The 15,672-nt window shown below is 41.1% G+C and overlaps 1 long non-coding RNA gene and 1 pseudogene across 1 annotated transcript; one reads left to right on the forward strand and one right to left on the reverse strand.

Moving 5' to 3' along the window:
* The first annotated feature begins 744 nt into the window (after positions 1-744).
* Positions 745-2,966, forward strand: LOC146267835 (uncharacterized). The gene is made up of 3 exons (XR_014724664.1): positions 745-851; positions 988-2,058; positions 2,308-2,966. It is a non-coding gene; the product is annotated as an uncharacterized LOC146267835 (long non-coding RNA).
* Positions 2,967-10,987: 8,021 nt separating this feature from the next.
* LOC146267836 (E3 SUMO-protein ligase ZBED1-like) lies at positions 10,988-13,951 on the reverse strand (annotated as a pseudogene).
* Positions 13,952-15,672: the final 1,721 nt, after the last annotated feature.

A 15,672-nucleotide genomic window follows, 5' to 3' on the forward strand; every position in this document is an offset into this window, starting at 1 on the left:
GGAATTAAGTTAAACTGAAACCAGGAATGTGGTGTATAAGTTTTCCGATAAAATTGGATAGCAATTTTGCCAAGCAAATACCAAAATATTCGCGGGAGAACGATAGGAAATAGGCCCATAATGTTAGGCAACTGGAGGATTGGTTCACAGCCAGATGATGGTCAAAAAGGGGTGACTGTTAGTATTTTGCTCTTGTCAAACTGACCTTAATTAAGATATCTATTATTTGTACAAGTTTGTAGGCTATGTTGTTCTACGACTGTGGTACCTGTATTGTGTTAATCTATGGTAGCATGACAACGTGCACTGGCTGTTTTCATGTAGTCTTAAGAGTTTCATTCTTATTTCAGAGCTCGGTCACAGCAGCATGACCATTTCAACAAGGACGTTATATTACTCCCCAATCCATCATGGGGAATAGTGTGCAGACAAGGTCCAAAATTACGGCTACACCAACATGGGCACATCCTCAGTGCCTTTGAATTCCAGAAGGCCTGGGACCACCAGACTGTTATGGAACGCATCAGAGATGGTTTTGGTGAACACATTCCAGAGGATGTCGGGTAAATACTTTTTTTTTGCAGAAAGGTCCCGGTTCAAGAGATACTGCTGGAACTTTCAAGCTAAATAAGCTCAAAACAACAGTGCAAATTTAATATAAATCGCTCTGCTGTCTGGGAGGGAGCCATGCGAGGATTCAAAAGGGTGTCCTATGATCCCAACTTGATGATCTGTGTAAAATTCTCAGATGACACGGGGGGGATTCTTGAGGCTGCTGATGGAGACCATGGCCAGGTCACCCATGTTTGAGGGAAAAGAAAACAGCAAGAACTTGGCTCTCGACAGTGCTGGTAATGACCATTTTAATATATGGGGATTTTTTACATCCAACTTTTAGCTTTTGAACTGATTTACAATTTATGTAATGTCACAATGAAATCCATGATTTATCAATATTACATTTCCTTTCATCCCATTGTTTTGAAGCTCTTAGAGAGGACCGGTACTACACAGCTGGCAGAGCCATTGCTGTAAGCTTGGTCCATGGCGGCCCGCCACCAAACTTCCTCTCGCCAACAGTATTTTCTCTTCTGGTTGATGGTTCGGCAAAACCAGTGCTAGAAGACATAGCTGACATGGAACTTTTGGAAAAAGTCAAAAAGGTCAAATGTTATCTTGTATTACAATTAGGTTACATTACAATATTATCTTGCCCTTTTCCATTTACAGAGGGAGTACCAATCCAGCCCAGTCTGCTCATTGCTGAATGCTCACTTTCTACAGTTTGAATTCCACCACTATTCAACGGACCACTGTAGTCGGCAAAGTGTATTTTCCTTATTGTTTATCATATTGTAGCTATGTGGAAGAAAACAAGTTAGGGCCCCCTTAGACACCATTGGTAATTATGCAGACGTCCAGTGTCTGGGTCCTTACTAATAAGTTAAAACTGATATGTAGCCTCCATAACAAGCATTTCCGATGCTCCTTGTGATGCTAGGTATCTGAAAGTACAACCCTTGAGGAACTTGAAATGTCAAAGGCACCTCTGCTTGACTACTTGGCCAATGCAGGATGTCTGAGGCCTATGCAATCTATAAGAGACAGGGATTTGCTGGTACATGACATTGTCATGTTCCAGGTCATACACAGGGTTCAAGGTCCATTTCAAAGGTATTCAGAGGTGTTGTTTGTTTGCAGTCAGATTAATCAGAATAGCAATCAGAATTTGACCCATAGACCTACAAAATCTATTATTTTAATATAAAACTAAGTAAATTGACAATGCACAAGTGAATTTGGAACCCTATATAAATTCAGCAAAATGCCATGTTGTTTGTACAGATTCTGTGAAGGACTGAAAACTCTTGGCGTTCTCGAAAAAATCCAAAGGCATCCAGACAGCTTTCGCCCCCTGTTCTGCTATGAGCCAAGCACACTGACTGCTGACCAGGTGGATGATGTTTTCAGCATTTGTCTGTCTCCAGAAGGGAGCAACAAGAGCTGCTGAGGAGATGGTTGTTACCTTCTGGAGACACTATCTCCAGGATGCAGAAGGTAATTGACAGTTTAGTGTACAAGTCAACTTATGTGTCTCTTAATATTTTAGTGTTATTTTTTTCTTCGTTTTACAAAACATACTTGTATAACAAAAACATTATAACTTAAACTGACTTTCTTGGTTGTAAGAGTTATTCAGTTTTTTCAAGTACAATACTCTTATTTGACCATTTATTTAGTATCAGCTGATTTATATACATGTTAATTGGACCAACTACCACTTACAAAGTGTTTCTGTTTTTATAGAGGAAGAAGCGCCATCTAAACTACAGAAAATATTGTCCTTTGCAACTGGAGCATCTGTGTTACCACCTATTGGCTTTTCTCCAACTCCCTCCGTCCAGTTCATTCATAAAGAAGATGACGACTTCTCCTCTACACCAATGTTCCCTGTGGCCAACACATGCCTTAACTGTATCAAGTTGCCACTACATGTGTCATACCAACTGTTCAAGGAGAAGTTTGACTTTGCATTAGGAAACACATATGGGTTTGGCAGGGCATAAACGTATGCTCTGTTTAGGAAAAAAGTAACAAGCAGAACCACAGCCAGAACAGAACTGTGAGTTGCGTTTCTGAATGCCCACTTCCTCTTAAAATGTTGTTGCCTTCTGCAGTTAGGTGTTCAATTATAAAAGAATATTGAGTCATGATGTATCTTATATTTACACCGCAATTCAACTGACTCAGGTAACTTATGTTTGAAACAAATGTTCACATTTATGTGTCGTATTCATACTGTTCTACGATTAGAATTTAGGCAATTAAGCGTGAACATAGTATCATGCTGTGTATCTATTCCTGTGTCTCATGTTATCTGTCTCTTGTATGTCTCTCCTTGTCTGTCTGTCTCTCCCCCTCTGTCTCTTATCTGTCTGTCTCTTGTGTGTCTGTTTCTCCCACTGCCTGTCTCAGTCTCTGCTTGTCTCTCAGTCTGTCTTTTTGAAAAGAATGTTTTGAACAAATGCTGGTTAGTTTTAAATATTTGTTTTTAATAAAACAATGTTAACACTTAAACGTAACTGTCTTGTAATTCACTGAGAAAGCTGCAAGAGAAGTGAACAAAACAATGTTTTATCAAAACCTTACATAACTCACATGTTTTTTATAGAAGAAAATGCATAAGAGAAGAAAACACATCTATTCCATGGTTCCCATCATTTTCAAGTGGATTCACTTGTTGAATATTGTTCATTGTGGTCTCATTAATGGTTACATCAATGTCTGGAATTCTAACATTATTATTGGTTCGAAGTTCAGGCAATGGCCCTTCTTCATCAATGCCATAGTAGTTACCGTCATCAAAAATGTCATTTATAATGGGATGGATTCCTATATTGTTCATGACCCCTGTATGCAACAGCTGAAGAGGAGTCGCCCCCCCCCCCCCCCCTTGTGTGGACAGGCCGTGGTTGTTCCACTGGTTGTTAAATTCTGTTACTGCCCTTTCAATTCTTGGTAAATAAACATAATGCAGACAAAATAGATGTAGTTCATTCAATGAATCCAGTATAACGTGTTCCTCCATAAAGTTGCAGATATTAATAAAGTGTCTAGATACAACTCTATTCAATTCTGCCCATAGTCTCTCTTGAATCTTTCACAATAAATGACTCGAAAGAGATTCGTTCATTTTACTGAACGAGATTCAAAGAACCAAATCAGTAAAATGAACCGGACTTCCCATCACTACCGCATTGTATTTAAGCACTGAGCTTTGTTAGATGATGCAGTTCAGCTTCCACACTCCCTCTTTTGTGTGAATCATACATTTTAAAAATTTCAGCTTGCGGGTATTTTCTCATTTCTGTATTTTCAGACATTTGAAAAAAAAAAATCAGCATTCCAACGCATTATCAGCAAGAAATGCATGTTCTAGTTTGTTATATTGATACAATTTTTGAGACTGCTTATCAATCCAAGTGTTAATCAGGCGCAGAGCCAGACATTTTAAACATTCAGGGATTAGCCCAAATCTAGGACGTATTCTGGGTTCAATGGGATGCTAGATAGGGAATTCCACAGTTGATGCAAGTGCGCACAGCGCAATTTTTTGTCTTCAGTTGAGCGCAGAATAGCTTTTTGAGCTTTATTTAAAATAAACATTTAATTATAAACGTTTTCCAATTGGTAAAACCTTGTTGAGTGAAGGTGATTCAAATTGGCTCCTGGGGATTCCCCTGGCTCCAAATTGTCAACAGGGGAAACAGAAACATGCATCTAGCTTGGCTGAGTAATCAAACCAAGTTTGATAGCGATACCAACTTGAATTGAATGCCCGAAGACCTTGGCTGAAAATGCGCAGGGGGTACTTTTGCAGAACCGGCTGCATTGGAGTGCTGTCATTCAAACCATGCTCGCCTTCACCCATAGTTAAACTTGAAACTGCGTTAAGCACTGATGTGTATATAAACTGTGTTCTACAGGCGGGATGTCATAACGTTTTCGTAACATAATCGAAATGCATTGTGAGTAGTTTATGGTCAATGCACGCTGTAAAGCAGCATAGAATTATTTCAATACACCATGTGGCAGACGGCAGGGAGAGGTAAGTGGTGGTTGAGGGCAAGTATCTGGCAGCCCGTTGGATCCACCGCGAGCCATGTAGGCACTTTCGGCTTCAACAAGACAGGCTGTCTCGTGGCGAAGGTAATTGATTGTGTGGTTGCTTATAAAAGGGTGTATATGACCAGAGACATGTGGGGTATGTGACGAATTAAAGAGACCTGTGCATGGAAATTGGACGGCGTGTGCCAAGGTTTTATTCAGCTTGATATTGTGGAAACCCCACACCCCTTAAGCTGCTACAACCATTTAAGCTCCCGCTTAAATGACGTGGCGGGCCCGCAGGCCTTGAGTTTGACACATTGTTCCAGAGGAGAATGTTTTCTCTTTTAACTTGTACTGAGGTGGGAGATGTCTTCTGTCTGTCTGTTGGTCTCTGTAGATGAGGATCCCATCAGGCTATGGGTTCCACACATTCCCTGTGATCCACTAGCTTGTCCTAGCACTGGAACAATGTGTGTGTCTGTGTGTGTATGGAAGTGTCTGTGTATGTGTGTAACAACACACATGCCCAGGGCATGAGGGTGAAACTTAGTATAGATGTGCGCCTCTTAGTGACTCTGTTTAAATGACTAAATCTGCTCTTGTAGTAAACCCAGGAAACATTCTTTTATGTATACAGCATTATAGTGTCATGCCGGGTATTGTGTCTGAAAAGTGAACTTAAAGAGAACTGTTACATAACTTCTAAGTGGGAACTGAAGTACTCCTGAAATGTTCCTGGAGGACCATGTTATCTGGACGTGTGAGATGCAGAGCACAGACGGCTGTTCCTATGGGACAGATGCAGCTATAACAGGATCAAATGATGCATGTGTGTTCATGTGTGTGATGTGTGTGTGTACGTGGGTTTGGGTGTGTGTGTGAGATCTGTGTGTGTGTGAGAGCGCGTCAGTCAAAATGCGGTCATTGCTCTGACTGAGTGAGGGTCCCAGGAGCTCTTAAATTGACATACACGAGAGGTAATAGTGCATAAAGTACATACACACACACATACAGTACTTTACCTGTTTCCAATGGCAACGGACCATGCAGCGTGAGGCCGGAGCTGGCTAGAGTGTCACACTGTGGAGAACTGTGAAGAAGAGTTCTTCAGGTGATCATGCAGAAGGAGACTACACCGATGAACATGGATCATGGAGGCTCTTAAGGTCTTCTCAGGCTCAGCGTAATTTGGGTTGCGTTCGCCGCTGGGTTTAGCGCACAGCCGACGAGGAGTTCAGGGAAATCGTGTAGTACAGAGTAGAGTTTTAAAAACTTCTAACTGGACTACAACGCCATTTTCTTGCCGCCGGCAATGAATTTGTATCTGTCCTTTGCTAAGAAGCACATTGCCTTCCTCCAATCTACTTGACTGCTAACACACCTGCAATGCCAACTTGGTTAGAAATGTGTTTCTGAGCTTGGTCTTCCTTCCTGAGGTCTCTGGACACCTTTAAACTTGTGCACTTGGGATTAAGGATGGGTACCGAATAGGGCAGTTAAAATTGCTAAAAAATGATGTTTGAGTATTCCCTTTAAAAAAACATATATTCGAATTTCTGGTTGCGCATCAGGTACGTCAATAACAGGACAAAATAATACAACGAAACATAACTACTTGTATACTGTAGGTAGGTAGGCTTAAAGTTTAGACATATTTGACAAATTACCTACAAAAAATAAGTAAATTAACTAATGGCCAAGACTGCAGCCTCTCGCTCGCACACATGCTTTCTTTCTCTCTCCCGCACCGTCGCGTTCTCTGCGCATAGCGGTGTAAAATGAACGACAACTATAAACAAATGCTGAGTTCTGCCAAAATAAGGGCAGGCTTCATTTAGATTGAAACATATTATTAACATTAAAGTTTTACAGTATAGAATTGACATTGAACGCTCTGAGCGAGCTGTGCTGTGGTAAACATGGAGATGTAGCCTCAAGTTGCTAGTTGTTGAATGGTAAAATAAATCCAGCTTACATATTTTACACACTATAGCTGTAGGCTCAACAAGTTTACCATCAACTGACCAAAATCCGAAATATTTCCAGACATCAGTCTTTAGATTTTTTGGGGTTACAGTCACTTCCTCTGCTGCGGTCAAGCTGGGTTCTGCACTTTCTGCCATCTTCCACGGAAATCAACTGTCACCAGTGACGCTGAGGCGCACGCCCACCCGCAAAGTAGACAGACGCGCTGCGCTGGTTGTTTTTTTTGTTACATTCGAATATTAATTTTCACATTCGAAATTCGTTTTTTTACCGCTATTCGAATATATTTTCGAATATTCGTTGACAGCCCTAGAACCGAAACCCGGTTCCACTATGGAACCGATTCCCACGCAACCGGTAGTAATTTCGGTTCCACTTAATGTGTCAACTGAAATTTTTTCCATATGTTGCTCCAAAACGGTTATAATAAAAAAAAAACACTTTCTCTGTAGTCTACCGTTAGCGAGCTACCATAAATGTAGGCTACTTTTAAAATGCCATATTTTCCCTCTGGGTTCACCAAAACAGACTCAAAAGCATATCAACCATTTACTCCATGTAATCGCTAGTAAACATTTTACACTTGGTCTGCTAGTCTATTTTTTAGCTAGCTTGATTTTAGTGCATTTAAAATGCCTAAAGTGAAGCGGTCAAAAAGTGTGGCTATATTTCACAGCCACAGATTCCGACAACTCAAAATGCAACAAATGTTTCAAAACAATTGGGTGCAAAGGGGAAGCACGTCAGATGTATTGAAACATGCGGTGACACACGGGGTACTTCTTAAAGCAGAGGGATGCACCGTGTTCGACAGCTTGCGGACATCAGTCCCTCAGGAATTGTCGTATCTTGCCAGAGAGGGCAAATATGGTCATTTTTCTGCAAAAGAAATGCTAAAGTTTGAAGCTGGTTTAGTTAGCATACCAACTCAACATCTATTTTGTTGTTACTTGTTAATAGTGTAACTGTTATTTATTGTTAAATTATTGTAGGTGTGTTAGGTGACCAGTGGAGATTTATTTAAGACTTCAAGGGTAGCTCGGCTTCCCCTAAAATGTAACAAAAATGTTGGTCAAATATTTACTATTGTGTTAACATTTGAAATGCGTTAGAACACATTCATCTTGAAGACCAGTTCGTTCAGAAGCAGCTACATATAGTAGCAGGTCGACTGACTTGATTTCTTTCTCATACTTTCCCCTTGCGTCACAGTGCATTTTCCTGTTAAAGCCTAGCGTCCATGGACTTCAATGGGGCTGCTTTAAACAGTTTTTTTCTGTCCTTCAAAACTATACAGTCATTGGATTGATGCTGCGATTATGTTCCGCCCACGGACGCGCAGCATCTCTGGGGGTAAATGCTGGAGAGGGCTGAACGCGGGGTTCAGCGTGATGATTGGACGATCTGTCGAAAGACTGCAATCTCCTTTTGATTGACAGTGATTATGTACTATAAAAAGTCACCAAACCTATTCGAGCTCAGTCCCAATGCAGATTTTGCAAGTGTAGTCAAAAGACAAACTGCTGCAACCTATTTCTTGGGTATTTGCTTGGTGAAATTGCTAGCCAACTGTCATACATTTCATACAATTACACACCACATTCCGGTTCGGTATCAGAATCGTAAAAATCTGTTTTGGTGACTGTAAAGGACTGTATAATTCTTAGCTGGTCTTCAAAAGGTTGTGGCCACCAGGGTGCATCTATCAGAATGCCGACAAGATGTTCCTTTAAGGTGTTATATTGAAATATAATGTAAGGCCGAATCCCAATTCTCTGTCTTACCCCTACCCCTTACGGGACGTTCACACTGCAGCGACGCAATGCGACCAACAACATGTTTTCCATTCATTTTCAATGGAGCCAGGCGAATCGCTTGCGTGGTGCATTGTGGGTAGCGAGGCGACGCGATTCAAGGTGAGACTCAACTTTATGCAAATGAGGAGCGATTTTCGCTAGCAATGGCCAATCGAGTGTTTTCTATGGGGATATCATTGTAGCAAAAGTATTCACGAATGCACAGCAAGATTCACAAATGCACGATCCACAGCACGATTCACGAATGCACAGCAAGATCCACAAATGTGTACAATCCACAAATGCGTACCGCGATCCACAAATGCGCTCTCAGATTTGTGTATGTGTAAAACCTTGTCCAAATATGTAGTCACAAAGGCTGGCCTCTCAATTGGCTGTGTTTTTTACACGTGACTTTTGCTACACGTCTGCCGTGGTACAAATCCACAACTCGTGTACGTGTGCATGTGCGACGATATGTGCCTCGGTAGCTGTAAAGCCTCCATACCACCAGTTGGCGGTATAGCGGTTCAGTGATTTTTAAGGCAACATGACATTGCTGTGTGGTTCAAGTGGTTCCTTAGACTCGTCGTGGCTGCACTTGGGATGCAAGGCAGACACCGAGAGCTTTCGGTAAGTAAATTTGTATGTTTAGTAGTAGGTCTAGGTGTCATAAGTAGCCTTATATTGCCCAGTAACACTAGTTATCTGTGAGGAAATAACTTTGGCTCCGCTTATGTGTCACCGAGCAAACATCATTGAAGTGGCACTAGCAAGCTAACCAACGCTAGACCAATTAACCTACCTGAAAATGTCTGGGCCGTATATGGTGTGTAGGTAGCTAGGATTGAGTCACGATCAGTCTATCTAGCTTTAAAACTAGTTTGGTGGAAGTTTGTATTTAAAAAAGGCTAATAATTAAGAGTTTCATCAGCTAACAAGCTAGGCACATTCATCATCAGAAAATGTTTTCCCAATGTACATTTAGACTAGGGATGGGACTTTGCAGGAGTTCTCATGTTCGACTATTAATAACGTTATTGAACAATTAATCGATTATTTGCTAAGACATGACATCACCCCCCCCCCCCCCCCATGGTTTTTCCCCGACCCATCGCCCCCACACGCATTAAGGTCAAACACGCACACATCAGGACTGATATTTCTCAAAAAATAGCTTTATTAAAGGGGCAATTGACAGTTTTTTGGGGTATTTCACACTGTTCCTTAAGGTCTCCAAATAGGGTATGTAACATTGGTTGGGTTGAAAAATGGCCCTTGTGCTGTTCTATGCCCACTGACAGATCCTCTGAAATTTTCCCGGGAAAAAACACTATCTTTTCTCCTTTTATGGTATGCTCATTAATATTTAGATGAGCTGCGCGCTGATTGGTTGGTTTTCAACGAGTGAAGCTGGGGAGCAAAAACGCAACACGGCCAACAGCAGCACTCGCTGAAACACCTAAGTTGGAGACTTGAAATAATAACGCGCAAATAAATCTATTGTGTCTACATAACACTGTTTTCAACAGATTGACTATATATCATTTGAAATGATAACATTTGAAATGATAACATTACTTGTTTCCACTTCTGTTGTTGAAGCAAACTGGATTGACTTGGGTGGGTAGAACGTTAGGCTACAGCTTAGCAACCAAACCATATCCTGATTCTACTCGGCTTCAGTTAGCTAGCTAGCTCTAAATAACTTGCTGAAAAATAACATGACCAAGATCTGGACAAACATGCATCGTGAATTGTAGATTTACATTACACAGGTTATTTATTTGAATGAAACACAGTCAGGAACATGAATCAACGTTAGCCCCATTGCCAATAAACTAGGCTAAATTATCACACATTCTACCTATGCTCTTGCGTTAGCAAGCTAAACTTGTTTACATGCCTACAGTCTAGGTGTTACTAGTAACAGTTACTAGCAATGCTACCGTATCCTGTATCAAGCACCTGCCTTTCTCCAGTTCTTTCAAATATATTATCTAGACAGGCGTTAGCAATAAGCCAGACTGCTGTTCGTTTTCTGGCAATTTTCGGAAGCTTCCCTTCTAATGCCGACCACAGCTAGTCTAGCTAGAGTCATTTGATGTGTGTAAAAACTTATTTAGCATTCTAACTGGTATGCTATATTATACAGGAAACGTTAGCATTGCTAATAACTGTTAGCACAACATCATACTGTCCTTATAAGCGGTTGCAATGAGCATACGGTCGGAACAGCACCTCTTTCCAGGTTCAGCTTCCTAGCAAATCCTGCTTGCAATTGTCCAAGTTGTCAAAACTGTCTTGGGTGAAATGTTCAGAGCAAATGAATGATTGAGTGTCAAACTTCGCCGGGATCTTCTCATAGACAACAGCAGCCATGCCTGTTGAATGTTTGGCTCCTTGGGAAGACTGTGAGTGTTAGCCTTCCCTGTACAGCCTGGAACACAGCATTTACGACCGTGGTCCATTTTCAATATCCTTGTTATAATTCAAAACATTCTTCTTTGTAATTCCTTATAAGTAGCTTACACAGAGCAGTGCGCAGCTAAACTAGTATCGGAGATAGACGCTACCTCGGGCTGGTCTGGATGTAAATTCTGGGGCGTGACAAAGATACAGACCAGAGCCAATAAGAAGGCGATCACCGGTCCTACGTAGGACCGGTAGCTTTTGTTGAAAAGCTAGCGTTTTACAGCCAAATTTTTTCTTTTTGAGATTTGAATAGGAAAGAGGTGTCAATGCACTTTGATATTCACGGTATGTTCATTTTACCCACCGAACTGTCGTTATTCAACTATGACAAGGTAAAATTGGTTTTGCAGTCAATTGCCCCTTTAAGGAAAGCAATTGCAACGCGTCACTGCCTGGCTACAGAATAGACCTTTGAAAAATAAATAATAACATTGGAAAATTATTTTTTAAAGAAATAAACACGGCCTAATGACTTACATCCATCCTTTTCAATGTCAGGATTCTCGACGCTAATTATTTGAAAATTGAGTTTTAACTTAGTTTTACGTTAAGCGTAGGCTACCAGTATAATATGACTCGAGCATACATTACCTATCACAGGCCCATCTATGTGTTCTTGTTCAAGAAAATCAACATATTCACGTGTTCTGGGGTAAGGCGTGTGCGCAGTCGATTCACTGTCAGTCTGGCAGCTGAAAAAACTCGTTCAGACGGAACTGAGGTCGTGGGTAGAATTAGATAGATTGCACCGTGCTAATTTAGCCACTCTTGGGTATCTCTCTGCGTTGTTTTTCCACCAGTCTGTGGGATTTAAATCCAGGGGAGGTGGATGGTCGTTGAGGTAGCTATCCAATTCTGCATCTACATCATTTGGACGAGCCGTGTAATTCTCACCCAAAAGCGCAGCTATGGCACTTGCAGTAGCACTTCTCTGCGGCAGTGCTCTTGCGCTCTCAGTTGCATTCATCTGTTCAACAGTAGTGGTAGCCACGATATCCAGTAATGCATTCTTCAAAGACAACCTTTGTGAAGGCTTGAGAAATCCCAGATGTTTGTGGCGAGGGTCTAAGATCATAGCAATCATTGCGGGCGACGTTGAAGGGAAGTTGTCCGAATCGACCTGCAGAGGCAGAAAAGAGAACATTGGAGCCGGTCTATCAATAGCCCATGCACAAATAGTTAGTAGTTCTAGGGAACGTCAAATATAAATGTATTATTAAACAGACGTAGGCCTACCTTCATTCGTTTGGCCAGCTGGGACCGCACTTCGGCCTTGAACGCTTATATTTTGGAGTGGCCTCCAACACTCTTAAGATGAACATTTATCAGGCTGAAGGTGATTGGGTATGTGCTTGAGATTGAGACCTCCGTCTCTGAAGACAACACAGTTGTAGCACACTTAAGTGCCTTCAACACTGGTAGGGAGTCTTCCATTAGCTGCCAGTGTTCGTCTTTCATCTCGAGAGTTCTGGCATTTTGGATTTTAGTCACTGTACGATCGGACAGCACTGCAGTGACGGCCCATCGTTGTTCCATTAACCTCTCAAACATATCACATACCGAATTCCATCGCGTTTTGCACAACTGGATCAGGCAGTGCTTTGGCAGTTGTAGTTGTCCTTGCTTCTCATCCAATGCTTTGGTAGCAGGTGTGCTGTGGTTGAAATGTTTGACTAACCTCCCAGCTGCTGCGATGAACCTATGCAAGTCAAGAGCAAAGCCATCATTGACGGCTAACTGTATGTGCAAAGCATGGGAGTGACTGCCAACTCACTTGAGTGGGATCATTTGCCGCAACTATATTCCTGGCGTTATCATGCACGCAAGCAACTACTCGGCTAGCTAGCCCCCAATCATCCACGGATTCCTTTAGTTTATCAGCCAAATTGTCGGCAGTGTGTCTCTCTGACAAACTCTGTGAGAAGGACTGCCGATTTCACTTGCCAGTCTTCCTCAATGTAGTGGCATGTAACTAATGTAGCTCTCCGTAGTCAAGGCAGTCCAGCAGTCAGTGGTTAAAGCGACGTCAGCAGTAGCTAGCTTCCTTTTTAACTCAGCCTTCTTCTCCGCAAACTGTTGCTCCAAACGGTTGGTCAATGTTTTTCTGCATGGAATACGATATCCTGGCTCAATAAATCCCATTAGATCTCGGAAACCCTCACCGTCAGCCAGACTTAAAGGCAACATGTCTTTGACAATCATATTAACTATGCGTTTGGTAATTTTGTTAGCTTGCTTGTCATCACAAGTCCTCCTAGCTAGTGTAGCCTGAATGGTTTGCTGCTGGGAGCCTCCGCTGGTGCTGGCTTCGCTGGAATTTACGTTTGGATGTATATTTGTTAAATTATATATTAGAGGAGACGTTGTACTATGGTAAATAGATACAGTGTCACAGTAACTGCAGTGGACTTAATCATTTTTTCTTGAGAAATGGTCCCACACTGCGCTTCTCTTAGCCCGCTTCATCTTTTCTCGTCTGCTGTTGGAATTTGCGCTCGCGCAAAATACCGGAAGATGTTGTTTTCATAATGCGCGGGAATACAACGATTATTCATTAGGCTTGGATTTTTATTTGAATGAATTTTTAATGACAATTAATCGATTATCGATTATTCATTACCAACCCTAATTTAGACTTTTTCTTTGTTCTCTTTTTAATGCTCTGCATATGTCTGGACTTAAGTTAGTAAGTATATGTATTTAAGTGGCCGATCAGGAAACAAATAAAACAGTTGAGAAAGGGATTAAAGGTGACTGGCATTTGGCCACTTCTAATAGATAAGATGTGGTCAAGCTGCTTTTCCCTTACGAGAAAGATGCTGAAATCACACCCAAGGTCGGCCTACATGATTTGGTTTAGTACTTAAATAATTTAGATAATTATCCAATCTTAATTTAAAGACCCCTTCTTGAATACCTACTCTCCAATTTGTATTCCCATGTATGAGTTGGCTACGTCTTCATTACCGTTCTCTGTCTTTCCAGATGATTCTTGCACACATCACCCAGACGTTGATGACGAAGATGTCTCTGTCGAGGTTGTCACTCGGGTCATGGCTTAATTCCGGACTTTTATTGAACATGGTGTGCCTTTTTTATTTTATAAAATGCACGTTTTTCCATTGAAAAAGTCATTACTTCCATCCTTCCTGCCTTTAACCTTCCTTCAATGGCTTTTTGTTTATAAAGTGTGTAAATATAAAGAAGAGTATAGAACAAGTGTCTCACAGGTCTGTCTATTCAACAGCCTCTTCAGAGCATCTGAGGAATCTTCTGCGGTTCAGGTTCTTTGGTCCATCCACAATCATGATATTTACATGCAACTGTCCCATGTTTCTTCTGTCATTGGCTAACTCCCCTTCATAACAGCTAGCTGAAAGATCTCGCATGTGTATGTGTGTGCTTTGGAGTTTTACTCTGTAAGGCTTACCAAAAAGCATGTTGTAAAGATAAGCTTAGTGTTGGCTTGAGTTCATTTGGTAAGGTTTCCCCTTTCTGTAGGCAAGGAATGCTGAACACATAACCTTTTATTCTGTATAAAGTGATACTATCTAATTTTTCTAAACAGTTTCAAGCTCACTAAGTTTTGCTATTAATAGTTTATTAGATACACACACAAATTGTACATAAGCCATCCTCGCTGTTACGGTCCCCTTCGTCTCAAGGCTGGGGAGGCTAACATTAAGCGGATATGACACTATTCAGGTGCGTGGAGCACTAAATGGGAGGAGACGGAGCTTAAAGATGTACTTCAATGCAAACACAAAAGCTTACTAAGCTTCAGCAGAGGTGGCAACTGGGTCTATTGATCTTTTTAGATCAGTGGTTCTCAACCCTGTCCTCAGGGACCCCTCTCTAGCTCTGTAGAAGCCTGGTAACTAACATCAGAATCAGAAGGGATTTTATTCACCATGAATGTTTGCACAAACAAGGAATTTACTTTGGCAAGGAGGTGCATACATTAAACATATAGGAATATTGAAAACTTAAATATGTGGAAAAACTATACAAAAGGAGCAAAGTCTAGCTAATACTAAGGGGGGTCTTGCTAATACTAAGGGGAATAAAATAAAATATAAAATATAAGTAGTCATAATTTAAAAAAACCTAAAAAAACTGAGTGCAAGAGAACGATACAATAGTGCATTTGTGGATCGTGCTGTGCATTTGTGCATACTTTTGTTACGATAATAGCCCCATAGTTTTCTTGTTTCTCGTCACGTAGCAACCATAGTAAACATTTCTAGTTTTCATCTTCAAGATGGAGGAGAAACTGATTGTTTGAGTGGCTGGGTACCCAGTACCATATTACACGTCTCTGTATTCGCACAGAGCAGTGGCAGCTCCTGAAAAAAATCTCAGGGGAGGTAATGTTTTTGATAATGATTAAGGCAACCCACTCAGTATGTACCTAAAGCAGGACAATTGTATCTATTTGTTTTGAGCTGATTAACTCATACCGCAGTACCTTTTTGTCCAGTAGTTAGCAGCACACAATAGAAAGATTTCCCCTTTAGCTACATAAATTACAGGTGGAAAGCTATGGAAGAAAGTTGCATCCATGAGCCTTCAAAAGAAAAAGTGAAGTGACTCCAAAATATAATTGTCCCACTTGTAAATAATTGACATTACTAAAATGTTGTATGATATAAAATAGCTTAACAGGACACATGATGTGTCCAGTAACAACATAAAGAAGGGGGCAACATATAAGTCAAAACCAACAATATTAATTATACACCAAAGTTTTACACCAAAAAAAGTCAAGCAGGGCATCTTTCAAGAGATACGGGAATTCTGCTTT

This window comes from Hypomesus nipponensis, chromosome 11 (genome assembly GCF_054491055.1).
Source record: "Hypomesus nipponensis isolate SF chromosome 11, ASM5449105v1, whole genome shotgun sequence".
Taxonomy (NCBI): Eukaryota; Metazoa; Chordata; class Actinopteri; order Osmeriformes; family Osmeridae; genus Hypomesus; species Hypomesus nipponensis.